Raw genomic sequence first — 15975 nt, 5'->3', positions numbered from 1 at the left:
TACACCTACTGCTAATCCTGGCATTAAATTAATTTTTATTCTTTTCCCATAAAATTAGGATCTTGAAAGGCATTCTAGTAGACTGTGTTTCAAATTTATATATTTATGATTCCACATAACACTGACTTCAAGAGTTAAAACTAAAAGTACGGCATACCTTCGTAACAAGATTGATGTTAGAGGTGATCACTCCAGCAGTGGGACAAGTACCAGTTGTTCAAAATAATGTGACTTTTTTTTTCCCTCGCTGAGTCTTTGTAATGTGTTGATTTTGTTTTCCAGTCTTTTTCCACATCTGGGTTTCCCAGGTTTGGACACTTCAGAGGCTGAGTAAACATCCTCCCCAAATCTAACATGAAGTGGAAGCAGAAAACACTGAAAGTACATGGTAAGTCAGGCAAAATTTGTGAAAAGAAAAATAGAATTCAGGCAAACACAACTATATGCTACATCAATCAACATGAAATTCACTTACCACGATTTGGAAAACTACAACCATTTCCGGTTTTATACATGTAATTATTCAGTTACCACGAGATCTCTCTGGAAATTTCTGGAAAACTCGAGTTACAAGTAGATTATGTGAATGGCCCTTAATAAAATATGTGCAAATGACAGTCAGACTGTGTCCCTGATGAAATATGGATAAAAGAAAATGTGGGAAGAATATGACAGTGATATTAAAATAAAAAGAAAAGTAATTACTTTAGAAGAAAAACTTGAAGTTAAACAACATGAAGACGGTTGCAGCAATGAGAAAATCAAACATGATCTGGGCTATAATGAGTCAATAGTATGCACAACTTTAAGTAAGAAGCATGAATATAATGAATATAAAGGTACAGGTAGACCCCCTGCTTATGATGGGGTTTCATTCTGGTACTTGCAACGTAAGTTGAAATGATGTGAGTTGAAATCAGGAAAAATAATGGGAGATTTGCCGAAAAAGCATGAGATTTACCGAAAAAAGTAAGATTTGCCAAAAAAGTGAGGTTTTGCTGAAAAAAAAACATGAGAGCAGACCATCGTAACTTGGAAATATTGTGTCTGGACATTGTCAGTAGGGATCTGTCTGTAGAGTTGCATCATTTTCTCTGAGCACATAAATTGCTCGAAACAGGGGTCCATTAATTATTGAAATGAACGGCCACTTCATCTTTGGGTTGAAGATTGTCATCAAAAGCGAATACCACTTTGTACAAAAAAAATATTCAAACTAAAGGTTTAAACATCTTTTTGATGCTTAAAGAAAATATATTTCAAGGGGATACAGAAACTTTTGCTGAAAGTTTTGTTTGGTTTGATGGCTTTAATCATCGAACAGGACTACACAACGTAAGAATTACAGGGGAGCTGCTAGCGCAATACTGCTGCAAAATTTCCAAAAAATTTTCAAAAAGGATTTGGACTTGTTGAAGCCGCCAAGGATTTTTATCTAAATGTCAATCCTAACATGGAAAGATGCATAGAAGTCCTCCGCAATTTAGAAAAAGCAATAGCTAGCTATAGGAAATTGTATAATGAGAAAAAAATATAAGAAACTGTGCAGGCAATTTTGGACAAATATTTTTCTAAGAAATAGTTTAGTTATGATGTAATTATGAAATAAATGAGAAAATATCATAATTATTATATTAAACTTAACAGTTTTGGTAATATATAGGGCTAGAGGTTTTTTTTAAAGCACATTTTTAAGTCTTGATGGACAATCTGAAAGGAAAGGGATTCATTGCAATTATTCCTATTGATTCTAATAATCACTTAATACAAATTTGTCTTATACGAGTAAAGCTTGGGACAAATAAATCGTGTAAAGTGGGGTTTGCCTGTAAATGTTTCAGGTCACAAATTTCATCCCCAAGTTTCTTTGTTCTACCATTTACCATATAAGTCCTGCCCTGGTTCAACCTACCAGAGTGCAATACCTCATACTTTTTTAATACTAACTTCCATTTCTATGTTCTTGCCCGGTATGTATGATCTTTTGCATCATTTCTACAGTCCCTAACTTCTGTATGGCTTTGCAACTTTTGTAGACACCCAACTATTTTTTTGGGGGTGGGGCATTAGAGAGGCCAGAAGGATCAATGGACATTCCAGTGACTAACTACTTCAATCCAGATCCCATTGTTATGCTGACATGTCTGTCCATGGCCTTGTACTACCAGGTTGAGGCCAACCATAAATTCAAGAAACAATATTTTATCTTGGCAGTCTCTAACCAGATGGTATCACTATTGTCTTCTCTAATTTCCCTGCAGTCTGTCATTTTCCCTTATTCCCCTTTTCCTATCAGAGATATCTTTTTAAGATATCTAGATATCTAAGCCCTCTGCCTTAACCCCTTTCATCTCCTTCCTTTTCTTCCCCCCCCCCCCCACTTGTATCCACCTATTACCTGCTATCCTTTAGGCCTCTTTGTTTAGAAAGGGAAATAGGGATAATCCAAGAAATTAAAGGCTACTGTGCCTCATATTAGTGCTATGGAAACTTCTTGTGAAGATAGAGTTGGATTTATGCATATTTGGAAAGGCATGGTCAGATTAGGTACAGTCATCAATTTGTGTGGGTAAGCTATGTCAGAAACTTGATTATGTTTTTTGAGGGCTAAAGGCATTTGACAAGGATGGAGCAGTGGATACTTTAGTAAGGATGGATTTTAGTAACGCATTTAACAAGGTGAATTGGTAGTATGGATTCAGTATTGGCCCATAGAAAGCAGAGAGTAGAGAGGAAGAGTTTTATTCTGGCTAGAGGCCAGTGACCAGTGGCATTCTGTAGGAATCAGTGTTAGAAATCTTGTTGTTTATGATATATACAAGTGCCATAGATGAAAATTAGGTGGATTGATCAATAAATTTGCAGATGACACAAAGATTGGTAGAGCTGTCGATATTATAGAGGGCCATCAAACAATGCATAAAAGATAGTTACAGATATGGGCCGGGAAATAGTAAATGGAGTTTAATCCAGACAGTGTGAGATGTGACACTTTGGGAGGTCAAATATAAAGGTAATGTATACAGATACTGACAGGATTCTTAAAAGCCTTGATGTGCAAAGGGATATGGGTCTTCAGGTCATTGAAAGTGCCATGCTAGTAGATTAGGGTGGGAAAGAAGGTGTCTGGTATGCTTGCCTTCATTAGGTGGGCATTGAATATAAAAGTAAGGAAGTCACTTTGCAGCTATATAAAACTTCAGTAAGGCCACACTTAGAATATTGTGTGTATTTCCGGTCTCAATATTACAGAAGTGATGTGAAGGCTTTGAGAAGGTTACAGAAGAGGTTTACCTGGATTAGAGGTTATGAGCTAGAAAGTTGAACAAGCCGGGAGGTTTGGAGGCTGAGGGGGTGGCCTGACATGTTTATAAAATTGCAAGAGGCATTGATAGGGTAAAAATATCATGTACTAGAGAACATGTATTTAAGCTAGAGAAGGGGTGGAGGAAAAGCGGTGTTAAAGGAGATGTGTTAAGTTTTTTTCTTTTACACAGAAAGTTTTAGATGCCTAGATTTGGCTGCCAGGAAGCAGATAAAATGGTAGTGTTTAAGAAGCTTCTAGATAAACCCATGAATATGCAGGGAACAGAGAGTTATGTATCATGTGCAAGCAGCACAATTTTAGTTAACCTGGGCATCATGTCTGCCGCAGACTCATGGGCTGAAGGGCCTTTCACGTACATAAATTCACAAAATTAGTTTTTGATTGTTTAGATGCAAAGGCATAGGTGCCATTAGTCCAGCACCCCTACCAAGAAGAGAAAAAGAAACAAAAGACTGTCCTTACAGAGACATTCTCCTCCCTTCACCTCCTCCATTGTCACTGGCTCCTGTGCTTCCGTAACCCTTGTAGTTGCATGGCCTCTTGTCTGTTCCAGCAGTTATCATGAGCTCCTAACATTCAAGACACCATTCCCAGCCCATGGTTCTGAACCCTTGATATGATTAAGAAGCTGTTAGCGCCTGATGCCTGTTGGGATCCATGCTCGCCATTGGCACCCTCACGATACCTGGTTCTCATGAGCCACTTGTCAGCAGCTCTTAGGCAGCCAGCAGCCTGGTGTGAGTCATTATGCTGCCAAGCTTTTCGCTGGTCTACTGCCTTGCAGGATCTTCTTCAAGGCTTCTCCCTCTCTGTGGGAGAGGGATGTTCTCCTGCACTGGTGCCTTGTGCTAGCCCTAGAGTCCACAACCCTCATAGTCTTGGATTCCAACTATCTTGAGCACGAGCCTTCTGTGGGTTCTCCGATACTTAAAAAAGTACTACCAGCCCTGTTCTACAGACAGATTAGACCTATGCAAGCTGTCCGCGCAATGACTGGGCAGTAGGATCACGCAGATGAGTGCTGGAAGGCATGTCTCCACTCTCCACTCCTCCTGTGTCAACACCAGCAGCAGCACTACTGTTTAATTCATTTCAACTTGGGCATCATGTTCTGCACAGACAAGTGGGCCAAAGGGTCTGTACTGTTCTGTTCTGTGTTCTAAATATTACAGTGGTGGAATGAAAGATAATTTGAGACAAAAGAATAAGAGATTGTATATAAAGAGGTAAATAAATATTTGGACATATAAGAACAGGGAGTGGTAAAGGAGTGAGGGGAAATTGATGAAGATATAAAATATGTCCATGGCATCCAATAAATGGAGATATAGAATATCAAAACAAAGGTGGCTTGACTGAAGTAAATCATTGGTCTCAGTCAATGAAAACTGTCAGTCATGGAAACTGATACAGAAGATCTTACAGATTCACTGATAAATCAAAGATCAGTGGTTCTGTTTTCAAAAGTTACAGTAGGAGCAGTGATTTTTTAATTAGAAGAAAAAAATATGGAGGGAATCTGATAAAAAAAATTAAAATCATGAGGCTTTTTGATAAAGAAAATCAAGAAAATAGGTTCATGTGAACAGCAAAAAGTGGTGTGATCATGTATAAATAGAAGAGGTTAAAATAGAATAAAGGAATGGATTACTGGGATGTGTAATATTCTGCAAGAGACAATGATGTAAACCAAATTAATAATAGATTTTAATAGGAAACGGAAATATTGGAGAAGGATATTTCTTGAAGTATGGGTAATGGAGAAGTTGTTTCAGAAAACAACCATCTGAAATTCTATTATTTTGCACACAAATTGCTCCGGAGTACAATTAAATATATCAAATGTATGGCAGGACTTAAAAAAAATAATAGAGTATTCATGCCTAAAGCACTGACTTTGAAGTCCATTTAAACAGCACCTCTGCCTGCACATGCTCTATATCCCTCCATTCCCTGTCTGTTAGTCTTTGTGGAAATGCTTCTTAAACATTACTGTCATACCTGCTTTCACCATTTCTCCTGGCAGCACATTCCAGGGTACCTCCCACTTTCTGTGTAAAAAACCTCCATTGTAAATCTCCTTAAAACTTTCCCCCATTCACCTTAAAGCTATTCCCACTGGTATTTGGCACTTCCATTCTGGGAAACAAACTGATGATCTTTCATGATTTTAGATAATTCTTTCAGGTCACCCCTCAGCCTCTAATGCTTCAGGGAGAATTATTCAAGTTTGCCCAATCTTTCCTTACATGTACTACTCTCTAATCCAGACCACATCCTGGTTAACCTCTTCTGCATCCTGTCCAAAACCCCCACATTTCTCTTGTAATGTGGTGACCAGAATGTGACCTAAACAAACTAACGGCTGTATCATGACTTCCAGACTTTTTTATTTGGTATCCCAACAAATAAAGGCAAGTATGTCATACACCAACTTTAGCATTCTATTTACTTTTGCGATTTTCCGGGAGCTATTGACTTGGACCCAAGATCCTCTGTACATTAATGATCCTTGGTGATTATACTTTTTCTTATTTCTGAACTTTAGCTACATTATCATATCCATGCAGAATAGTTCAACTTGAAGCCTTGATGACTTTGAAACAGTATATTTTCCAATCAGGATCTTAAATTAATCAGTTTATAGCAGTTGAAAAGAAAGCTGTCAGAGCTAAGGTGATTAATTAAGTTAACCTAATTTTGATTGCTACATGCTTACACAATGCTTGTTTCATAGATTATCTTTCAATATAAATTCCTCCTTCAAGTTAGTCAGTTTAAATTTATCCAAGTCACCATTGATAAGCCATCTGGGACAATACTCGGTAGCATTCAGAAATATGAGAGAAGATCTTATAGAAAAATAAAATTATGATAGGGATACATAAGACAAAGACAGGAAAGTTGTTTCTGCTGATAGGTGAGGTGAGAACTAGGGACATAGCATCAAGATTTGAGGGGGGGGGCAGGTAGATTTAGGATGGAGTTTAGGAGCAGAGAGTACACCTGCTTCTTTTTTTTAACTATCTGTATATTCTAAGTCTTGATACAGAGTTGACCATGGATTTACATTCACAGATACTGTTCAACCTGTTACCTTCTTCCAGCTGTTTATTGTTTGCTCCAGATTCCAGTATCTGCAATCTGTTGTATCTGGATAACTTCCTATTTATCCATGTTAAACTCTTTCCATCAAGCATTTCCCCCCTTATTTAACTTGTCTAAATCATATTAGAGTTTCACTGCATCATTTCAAGTTAATATTCCCCTCCATCTGCTTCTTGTCTCTGCATTCACAGCTTTGTACTGTTGAAAACGGATAAGAAATATTTAGTACCCTCTTGCAAAGCTTTGATATATATTGTGAATAGCTGGGGCTCAAGCACTGATCCCCACAACCTCCCAACCAGTCATTTCTTGCCACTCTCTGCTTCATGATTAAAAATCAATCCTCAATCCCATTCCCAGTATACGAACCACAATTCCACATGGTTTAACTCTGCTACCAAAAATCTCCTGGAAGTCAAATACACCACAACCTCTTCACCTATTCTGGTTACTACACCCTCAAAAAACCTTGAAAACATTTATTAAATATGTTCCATATTGCAAAGTCATGCTGACATCTGACTCTTTTCAAATGTTTTGTGCTATTGGATCTTTTATTTTAAGTTCTACATTTTTCATTACTCACTGGAACTCTGATTTTACTCTTCTCCATTCTTTAATTGATGAGGTTACCTTTGTGAGTCTTCAATTTGTAGAAACTGCTCAACTATCTAAAGAAATTTTAAGATGACCATCCGGTATCTGGAGGACCCTTCCTTTAATACTCTAGAATGTAGATGACCAGGCCATGAATTTTTGAAAGTTTATAGCCCCATTAATATCTTGAGTAACTTTTTCTTTACTTTTCTGACTTTTATTTTGAGTGATTTTCTCTGATTTCCTCCAGTTCCTCCCTCTGACACAAAAGAAAATACAATCCCCCAGAAATGAAAAAAGACAAAATCAAAGTAAGTGTTTAATTATTCTGACATTTATTTGTGCCCAGTTATAATAGAGCACTGATTTTTTTTTTCTCATCACCAACTTGTCAAACTTTGTAGCCGTTTTTATGTCCTTTGGAACCTTATTCACATATTCCATCTTCCCTGCGTTAATCAATCTTATGTCTTTTTTCAATAAATTCTAAACTGCTCTCAATCCTCAGGCCTACTGCTTTTCTGGTTCTATCTAAAAGTATTCCTTCTTGTATTTTTTTTAAGCTATGGTTGATCCTCTTGTTGACCTAAGATTAAGGGAAAAGATTTAAAAATAAACTGAGGAGCACCTTTTTCACACAGAAGATCATAGGTACGCTGTCGGGGCTGCCAGAGGAGATGCAAGAGGTGGGCACCAAAGGCAAGCTGAAGAATCTGGGACTCTGTTTGTCCCTCTGTAACTGGATCCTCGCCTTTGTTGTCGTCAGACCCCAATCAGTATGAATCACTAGTATCACCTCCTCCTCACTGACCATCATTACAGGGACATCCCAAGGTGTCTGCTTCATCTCCTACTTTACTTCATGTGGACTCATGACTGCATAGCAAGTTCGGCTCTCACATGATCTACAAATTCGCTGAGAGCATCACCATTCTTATCCAAATTAATAGAAATGATGAGTTGGAATACAGAATGGAGATTGAGAATCTGGTTGAGAGGTGCCAGAGCAACAATATTTCTCTCACCATCAAAACCAAGGAGTTTATTGCTAATTTTAGGGAGGAGAGGCAGCTGCCCATTTTGATATGGCAGAGGTAGAGAGGCTGACAACTGTCAAGTTCCTGGGAGCCAATATTTCAGAAGTCCTCTCTTGGTTATAGCACTTCAAGATAACTATAAAGAAGCACACATCTACTTGCTATGGAATCCAAGGAGATTTGACATGCTAGAAGGGCCAAGTTTGCCTTTTTCTGTGCTGTAATTGTTATATGGTTATATGTTGTCGGATACACTATCAAACTTTTACAGGTGCATTGTGGAAAACATGCTGAATGGTTGTATCACAGCCTAGTTGGGGAATTCAACTGCTCGGCACCACAGAACCTTCCAAAAAGTAATAAACATAGCCAGATTCATATCAAGCTCTGATCTCCTATCCACTGAAAGCATCTATGTGATAGTCATCATAAGGAAGGAAGCCAAAATCGTAAATGACTCCCATCACCCTGGTCACAACCTCTTCTTACTGCTACCTTCAGGCAGCAGGTAGTGAAGTCTGAAAGCCATAACTTTGAGGTTCAAGAACAGTTTATTTCCAACAGTGACCAGACATTTGAACTTCCTTGTTCGACTCTGATAACACAAAAGGACTATCTGCAATATTACTGTCACTTTTTTTTGCACAAGTATAACAGAATATTTATTATATTTTAATGTATTTATTGTCTTTTTTTAATTAACTGTTGTTTTACAAAGTTGCAGCAAGTAAGAATTTTAGTGCATATGTACATTGTGAAATGTATATAGTAATAAATATTATCATTATCAAATGGGACTAGAGTAGCTGGACAACGGTTGGCATGGACAAATTGAGCTGAAGGGCCTGTTTCCATGCTGTGAAACTCTATAATTCTGACCTACTTTAATGACAGACAAGAGTGAATAATGATTGTAATGAATGGATAATTAAAAAAATATATTATCCATTATCTTGCCACTTTCATCCCATTTAATAAGAATGCCCAATCTATTATAGCTACTTTGAACTTCAGACCATTGTAGTCTCTTTATGTTCAGATGCAAGACTCTGGTTTCAGGTTCTATTTTTTCACTCTCCATCTTCATGAGGAATTTTGTCATGTTATGTATAGGAGTAACAAGAATGTTAATTCTTCCTTTCTCATTGAATAATATCTAGTCTCACATAACCTATTCTCTTGTTGATTCCCCAATGTAAAGTCTAAATAATATAATGTATGCACTCCAGGAATTCCTCCATCTGCCCAAGACAGCAAGAAACTGCAGAGAGTTGTGAACACAACTATCAAGACAATTAACTGCCCCTTTATTGGCCCCATCTATACTGCCCTCTGCCTCAGAAGAGATGGTAACATATTAAAGGACCCATTCCACCCCAGTCACATTCTCTTTACCCCCTTCTGTTGGGTAGAAGCAATATATGCCTGAACACTTGAACCCCCAAATTCAAAACATTTCTTAATCGAACTCTTAAATTGACTTCTCATTGGTAAAAAAAAAATGATGTCCGTTGTAATGTGGTGACCAGAATGTGGCCTAAACAAACTATGAAAACTGTTCTTTTCTCTTTGTTGTGCACTTTTTCTTTGTAACACCACAACCCATATATTCTTTTACCTGCTGTAATGCTGCATGCTGCACGTTTTTTATTATTGCACTTCATGCTGTATTTACATATGGGTTGACTTGCCTGGATAGGCAACTTTTAGCTGTATCTTCATATATTAATAATTTCAGTTCTATTAAATTAACTAGTCTTTATGTAGATTAAAGTCACCCATGGATACAATTGTATCCTTCTTGTATACATCTCAAATTTCTTTTTATTAAATACCTTAGATCTGCACTTCTCTTTGAAGACCTCAATATCACCACTTATCTCATTGGCCTCTTGGTATTTCTGAGTTCCACCTATATAGTCTATCCACTATAATTTTCTGTATCAATGTTCCTCCTCATTGTTGCATTTGATTTTCTTATTTACAAACAATACCATCCCTCCTCCTTTCCCTTTTCACTCACTTTTCCAAAGTTTTGAATATCTTGAATAGCCATTTTATTGAATAGTGACCTTGTCACTATGTGTCTGTAATAATGGCAATATAATAATTATTTATATCCATTTGCACAAACAATGGGCCAGGCAGCATCCATAGAGAGAGATGGACAGTCACATTTCAAGTTGGGAGCAATGCACAAATGAGCTGGAGAAACTCAGAAGGTCACACAGCATTTTTAGGAGGTAAAATATAAATAATGTTTCATGCCTGAACCTTGTTTCAGGAATGAATGGTGCATGATCTTCTGAGTTTCTCCAGCTCATTTATGTATTACACTCAACCCCAGGATCTGCAGATGTTCTTGTTTAATTTCAGGTTGGGAGCCTTTTTTGATGCTAAGGTGAGAAGGGGGACTGCAAACATATTTATTTTCATTATGAATTGGTCTGCCTTACCGTGAATGCTCTTGTGCAATGTATTTGAGCATCTTTTTAATATTATGAACTTTTTTTATTTTTATAGTTTAGCCCTTTTCGCCTCTCACCATTGCTTTCTGTCTTTAACTTTTGCTTCTTCCTCATGAGTCTTCAATTTCTCTCCTTGCTTTTCCTTCACTAATTTTCTGCTTAAGCTGCTGTCCACATGTCATCCTACTGTAAACCTCTCAGACAGCACCAGCAAACAGCTGGATGAGAATATTGGTCTCAATCCTGTCCAGATTAAACATTGTACAATGTTCCGGAAATCTGAGTCCCTCCCCTACAAAATCTCTCCAGCCATTATTTCATCTGATTTATCTTATTATTTCTTATTTATATTCTTGTTAACACGTGGATCTTAAATATAACCATCTTAGAGGTTTTTTTTAAATTTATCTCCAGAAATTCAACTTGTGGGAACTTGTCACTTTTTGGACAAATAATGTATTCATGGAAACATGAAATTAATCTTCCACAGGTTCTTAAAGATTCAATAAGAAAGTATATCTGCGTCTATAGGTAAATCCAAACCCTTTCCGACCATCGATAACATCTTCCAGGAATGATGTCATCGGAGAGCAGCAGCAATCATCAAGGATCCACACCACCCAGTACATGGTCTGTTCTGCTACCATCAGGAAAGAGGTATAGGTGCCACAAGACTCTTTTTAAAATATTTTTAATGATTTTATACGTAAAAAACCAAGCAAGTATATAGTTTATATGGAATGCAAAATGTAAGTAAGAAATTACACAAATCAACTTATTGCATCACATCTATAATAACATAGCAAAAGTAAATATAATATACAAAGACAAAAAAAAATCAAAAGTTAATCAAACCCTCATCCCCTTATAACGTTGCATGGAGAAAGAAACAATAAACTTCACTCCTAAAAGTGAAAGAAAAAAACCAACAAAACTCAGATTATAAATTACATCTAAACATTATGATAATAATTCAAAAATGGTCCCCACAACATTTGGAATCTTAAGCTAAATTATTAATTGAATATCGAATCTTTTCTAAACTTAAACAAAATGTAATATCTTTCAGCCACTGACATGCTATGAGTAGACAGCATGGCATCCTTTCACCTAAGTAATACAGCATGTCTAGTCAAAAGAGAATTAAAAGACAAAATACGACATTTTTTAGGAGTCAACAGAAAATCATCTTCTCCCATTGTACCGAAAAGAGCTACCAAAGGATTCGGTTCTAAATTTATGTCCAAGATTAAAGATAAAGTTTGGAAAACCTCCTTCCAGTACGTTTCAAGACTAGGACAGGACCAAAATATGTGAATTAAAGAGGCCTCATCTCTCTTGCATTTATCACAACATGAACTTACCTCTGGATAAATACGAGATAATTTGGCTTGGAAATATGGGCCCTGTGTGCAACCTTAAATTGTAATGGCGGACACAAAACAACACAGGATTGACTAACCTAAAGATTGAATCCCAGGTCTGTCCCTACATGGACAAATTCAAATCCTCCTCCTCAGTATTTTTAATTTTCAGTATCAGGACTTGCCTTAGGTCAATCATTTTATTGTAAATAAAGGATATTAAACATTTATGAAAAGGTTGTAAACTCAAAATGTATCCACAACATTCACATTTGGTGTTTGGGATTGAAGAAAATGCCTGTTTTTCAAATACGTAAAAAAATGAGTATTTGGTAAATTGCACTTCTCAAAGAATGGTGCCATAAGACTCACACCACCAGGTTCAGGAACAGCTGCTACCACTCCACCACCAGACCCCTCAACAACAAACTCAATCAGAGACTCATTTAAGGACTCTGACTTTTGCACTTTGTTTGCTTTTTTTCCCCACTCTGTGTTGCACAGTCAGTTGTTTACATTTGTTTATTTGTTTTTATTTGCACTACCAATAAGTGGTAATTCTGCCTGACCTGAAGGAAAAAAAGATTCTCAGGGTTGTATGTGACATTATGTATGTACTCTGACAATAAATCTAAAATCTGAAATGAGAAGTGAAGGATACTGAAGTCCTTCCTACATACTAATGAACATACATAGGCATGACATTCATTGTAATATCTCACATGAAAATAAAACCTCTTGCTTTTGAAGTCTCCTGTTCACAAAAGGTTGTCTTTCTGTGCAGTGTATTGGCAAATTTTATCATTAGTTATACTCCCTCTCGGCAAATTAAGCAATTCCATTTGCTTAGTAGTATTGTAAAGTTGATGACACACATGCTTTCACAGTGATGCCCCATCTAAAAACGACTTTACATATGGCAGATATAGGAGAAAACAGGCAAAATGTGCCAATCCCAGAAGAATGGATTAATATGAATTAATCAGTTGCAGGATTATCTCAGGAACATATTTGTCAACTTTCAGTGCAGATGAGCAACACTTCAGACTATGGTTTTAAGCCCAGCATACACTGTACATTAGTAGAAGTCAGCTGACACCAGCAAACTTGCCTCAAGATAAGCTAGAAGTCATCTATTTTATATTCGGCATTACATGCTTTGATTATAATAGACATTGCAGAGTGAGTTCAGAAACAGCATTTCCGGGTGGCGTGAACCATCACCAGAGACTGAAATGACAGATATGAGGAATTAATTGTGATGAATAAATGATCATGAGTTCCTGAGAACTGATGTATGTTGCAGTGAGCCTTCTGCATTGTGCTTTATGGAAACTCTCGAAACTTGGCACTTTTGCAAGTTCCATTCCTCACCCTTCAAAAATAAAACACCTTGGAGAACAGATGACTGAGTACTCAATGTAGGAAATACTTTTAATATGTACTGATTTATATGTCTGACATGATCAACAAAATGTTCAAATTATATCAAGGTTTGCAGTAAACTATGATTTTTTTCTAGATACGAGAAAGTGCAAGTCAATCCTATTTTCGGCAGGTATTGTAAATTCATCAAACAATAATTCCCAAAATTTCCTCTGGAGTTCTGTTTATCAGCTATTATGACTTCAATTGCAAATGGGGAAGCCACCAATAGGAGTGTGCATGGGGTTTCTGTAAATCTTCTAGTGGTCAATCAGAAGAACATCAAAGGAAATCCCCAGTGTTGTTATTTACATTTTATTGTTACTGTAGGTCTCATTCTTTTTTCCTCACCCACTTTGTTTTGTGAGTCACTATTTGCCATTGAGTAAGTTATAGTCCAAGAAATTCCTCTGCTTATTACTGATGTTATATAGCTATAAATAAGCTTTACTCCATATATCTGGTGCAGTTCACCTCCTCTCCACCAGACTACAATCAGTGAGCATTGGTAAGAACATTTCCTCCACAATCTCTATCAGTACCAGAGCACCTCAGGGCTGTGTTCTTAGCCCCCTGCTCTACTCACTTAACACCTATGACTGGTTGACTCAGTACAACAATACCATCTACAAATTTGCTCATGATATCATGCTAGTGGGTTGTATAAAAAGGGATGATGAGTCAGGAGGGAAATTGAAAACTTGGCTGAATGATGCACCCACGACAACTTCGCACGCAATGTCACAAAGCAAGGAGCTGATTGTTGACCAGGATAGGAAAACCAGAGGTGTACGATCCAGTGATAACTGAAGGGGGTGGGGGGGAAGGAGGGTCAGAGGTGGAGAGGGTGAGCAAATTTAAGTTTTTAGGTGTCACTATTTCAGAAGATCTTTCCAGGGCCCAACACACTAATGGCATCATGAAGAAAGCATGTCAGCATCTCCACTTCCTCAAAGGTTTGCGGAGGTTTGGTGTGACAATGGAAACCCTGGCAAATTTCAACAGATGAGTGGTGGAAAGTGTGCTGACCAGCTGCATCATAGTGTGGTATGGGGATACCATTGCCCCTGAGCTTAAAGCCCTGCAAAAGGTAATGGACACAGCCAAGGATATCATAGGCAAACCCATTGCCACCATCAAGAACATCTACAGGGAACACTGCTATCAGAGATAGCAGTAATTATCAAGTACCCATACCACCCAACAGACTCCCTGTTCTCATTGCTGCCATCAGGAAAGGGGTATAGGTGCCACAAGACTCGCATCACCAGGTTCAGGAACAGGTGCTACCCTTCCACCATCAGACTCCTCAACAACAAACTCAATCATGGGTTCATTTAAGGACCCTTACACTTGCACTTTATTGATATTTTTTTCTCTCTGTATTGCACAGTTTGTTTACATTTCTTTATGTGTCCACATGTGTATGTTAAGTACAGTTTTTTTGTTCTACCAATAAGTGGTAATTATCCTTCACCTGTAGGGAAAAGAATCTCATCATTCTGTGATCCTGTATGTACTCTGACGATAAATATAAAATCTGTGTTATATTAGAGAAGTAAGGGCAATTTAGAAGCATTGCCCAGGTTTTTAAAAATAGGCAAAATTCCAGAGAATATGTGATTTGGAACGTGTTGTGGATGCATATTTAATATTAACCTTTCAATTGTATTGCTATATAAATGTGATCCTTAAAATACTCGAAATCATACCCAGGATCACATAACATTCAATTATATAATCAGTGTGAAATCAAAGAGATTTTTCAGTTTGAGTGTGGATCAACAAGTATTCCATTGGATGACAGATGCTTGAATAGAGATGGAGAGACAGAAGGACTCAAATGTCCAGTTATACAGTGGTAGATGAGTGACCCTTGATTTTCTGATCTTGGGTCCCCTTAATTAAATGAATTTGCCATTTAAGATTTAAAAGAGTGTCCAGAATCATGTTAAATCATTTGACGGGAACCATCAGCTATCAGTTTGATGTGTTTTAGGATGTCTCCAACATCCACACATGGACTATCGAGTACAAAACATGGTTAGATGCTAATAAATCAGACTACCTGCTTCCCCCGCTCATCACTATTCAGAGAAGTAATGATTCACCGAAGAGTGGGTCTAGATATCCTTTACAAATAGTGAAACAGAAACCCATCCATCTGGCCCAATACAAAAAGGATACTGCAGATATAAAATTATTTTATTTTGCTATATATTGGTTTAATTTATTAGTGTCTAATATTTTCAATACTTTTATTTTTATTATTTGAAATTATTTAAATCAATTTTAATTTTATTTTTGAAAATTTTGATATTTCTGACCATCAGAGACCTTTAAATATTGTTTAAAAAACCTTTGACAGCATAAGAATGGTCAAAGACAAAAGTCAAAGGCATGAGTCAAAGACTATCAACATGTTCCTGGCACAGAGAATCAAGATTCACTGTGTGATGCCTTCTTCCCTTCTGGAGCATGCCACATACATTGGGCAACATGTCTATCTCTTTGAACCTAGAGAAACTAATAAAGTAATTGAGGGCAAGCAGGGATAATAGGCATTGAGTTGATGGCAATCTGACCCATTACCCCAATCGTCTTTTCAAAGCCGTTAAATAATTTTTGCTACAACTTCAAGTTTGTGC

The 15975-nt window shown here is 37.2% G+C and overlaps 1 protein-coding gene across 6 annotated transcripts in view; it reads left to right on the top strand.

The window, feature by feature from the left end:
* Positions 1 to 15975, top strand: part of LOC138749986 (uncharacterized) — a 139434-nt gene that overhangs the window by 110313 nt on the left and 13146 nt on the right. For all 6 annotated transcript variants that reach the window (XR_011348999.1, XR_011348998.1, XR_011349004.1 and 3 more), the window contains 4 exons: positions 283 to 388; positions 7284 to 7344; positions 11029 to 11195; positions 13425 to 13460. The gene's annotated coding sequence lies outside the window, so the exon portion shown is untranslated. The remainder of the gene's footprint in view (positions 1 to 282; positions 389 to 7283; positions 7345 to 11028; positions 11196 to 13424; positions 13461 to 15975) is intronic.

This window comes from Narcine bancroftii, chromosome 1, assembly GCF_036971445.1.
Source record: "Narcine bancroftii isolate sNarBan1 chromosome 1, sNarBan1.hap1, whole genome shotgun sequence".
Lineage (NCBI taxonomy): Eukaryota > Metazoa > Chordata > Chondrichthyes > Torpediniformes > Narcinidae > Narcine > Narcine bancroftii.
This window is presented reverse-complemented; position numbering and strand designations above follow the sequence as displayed.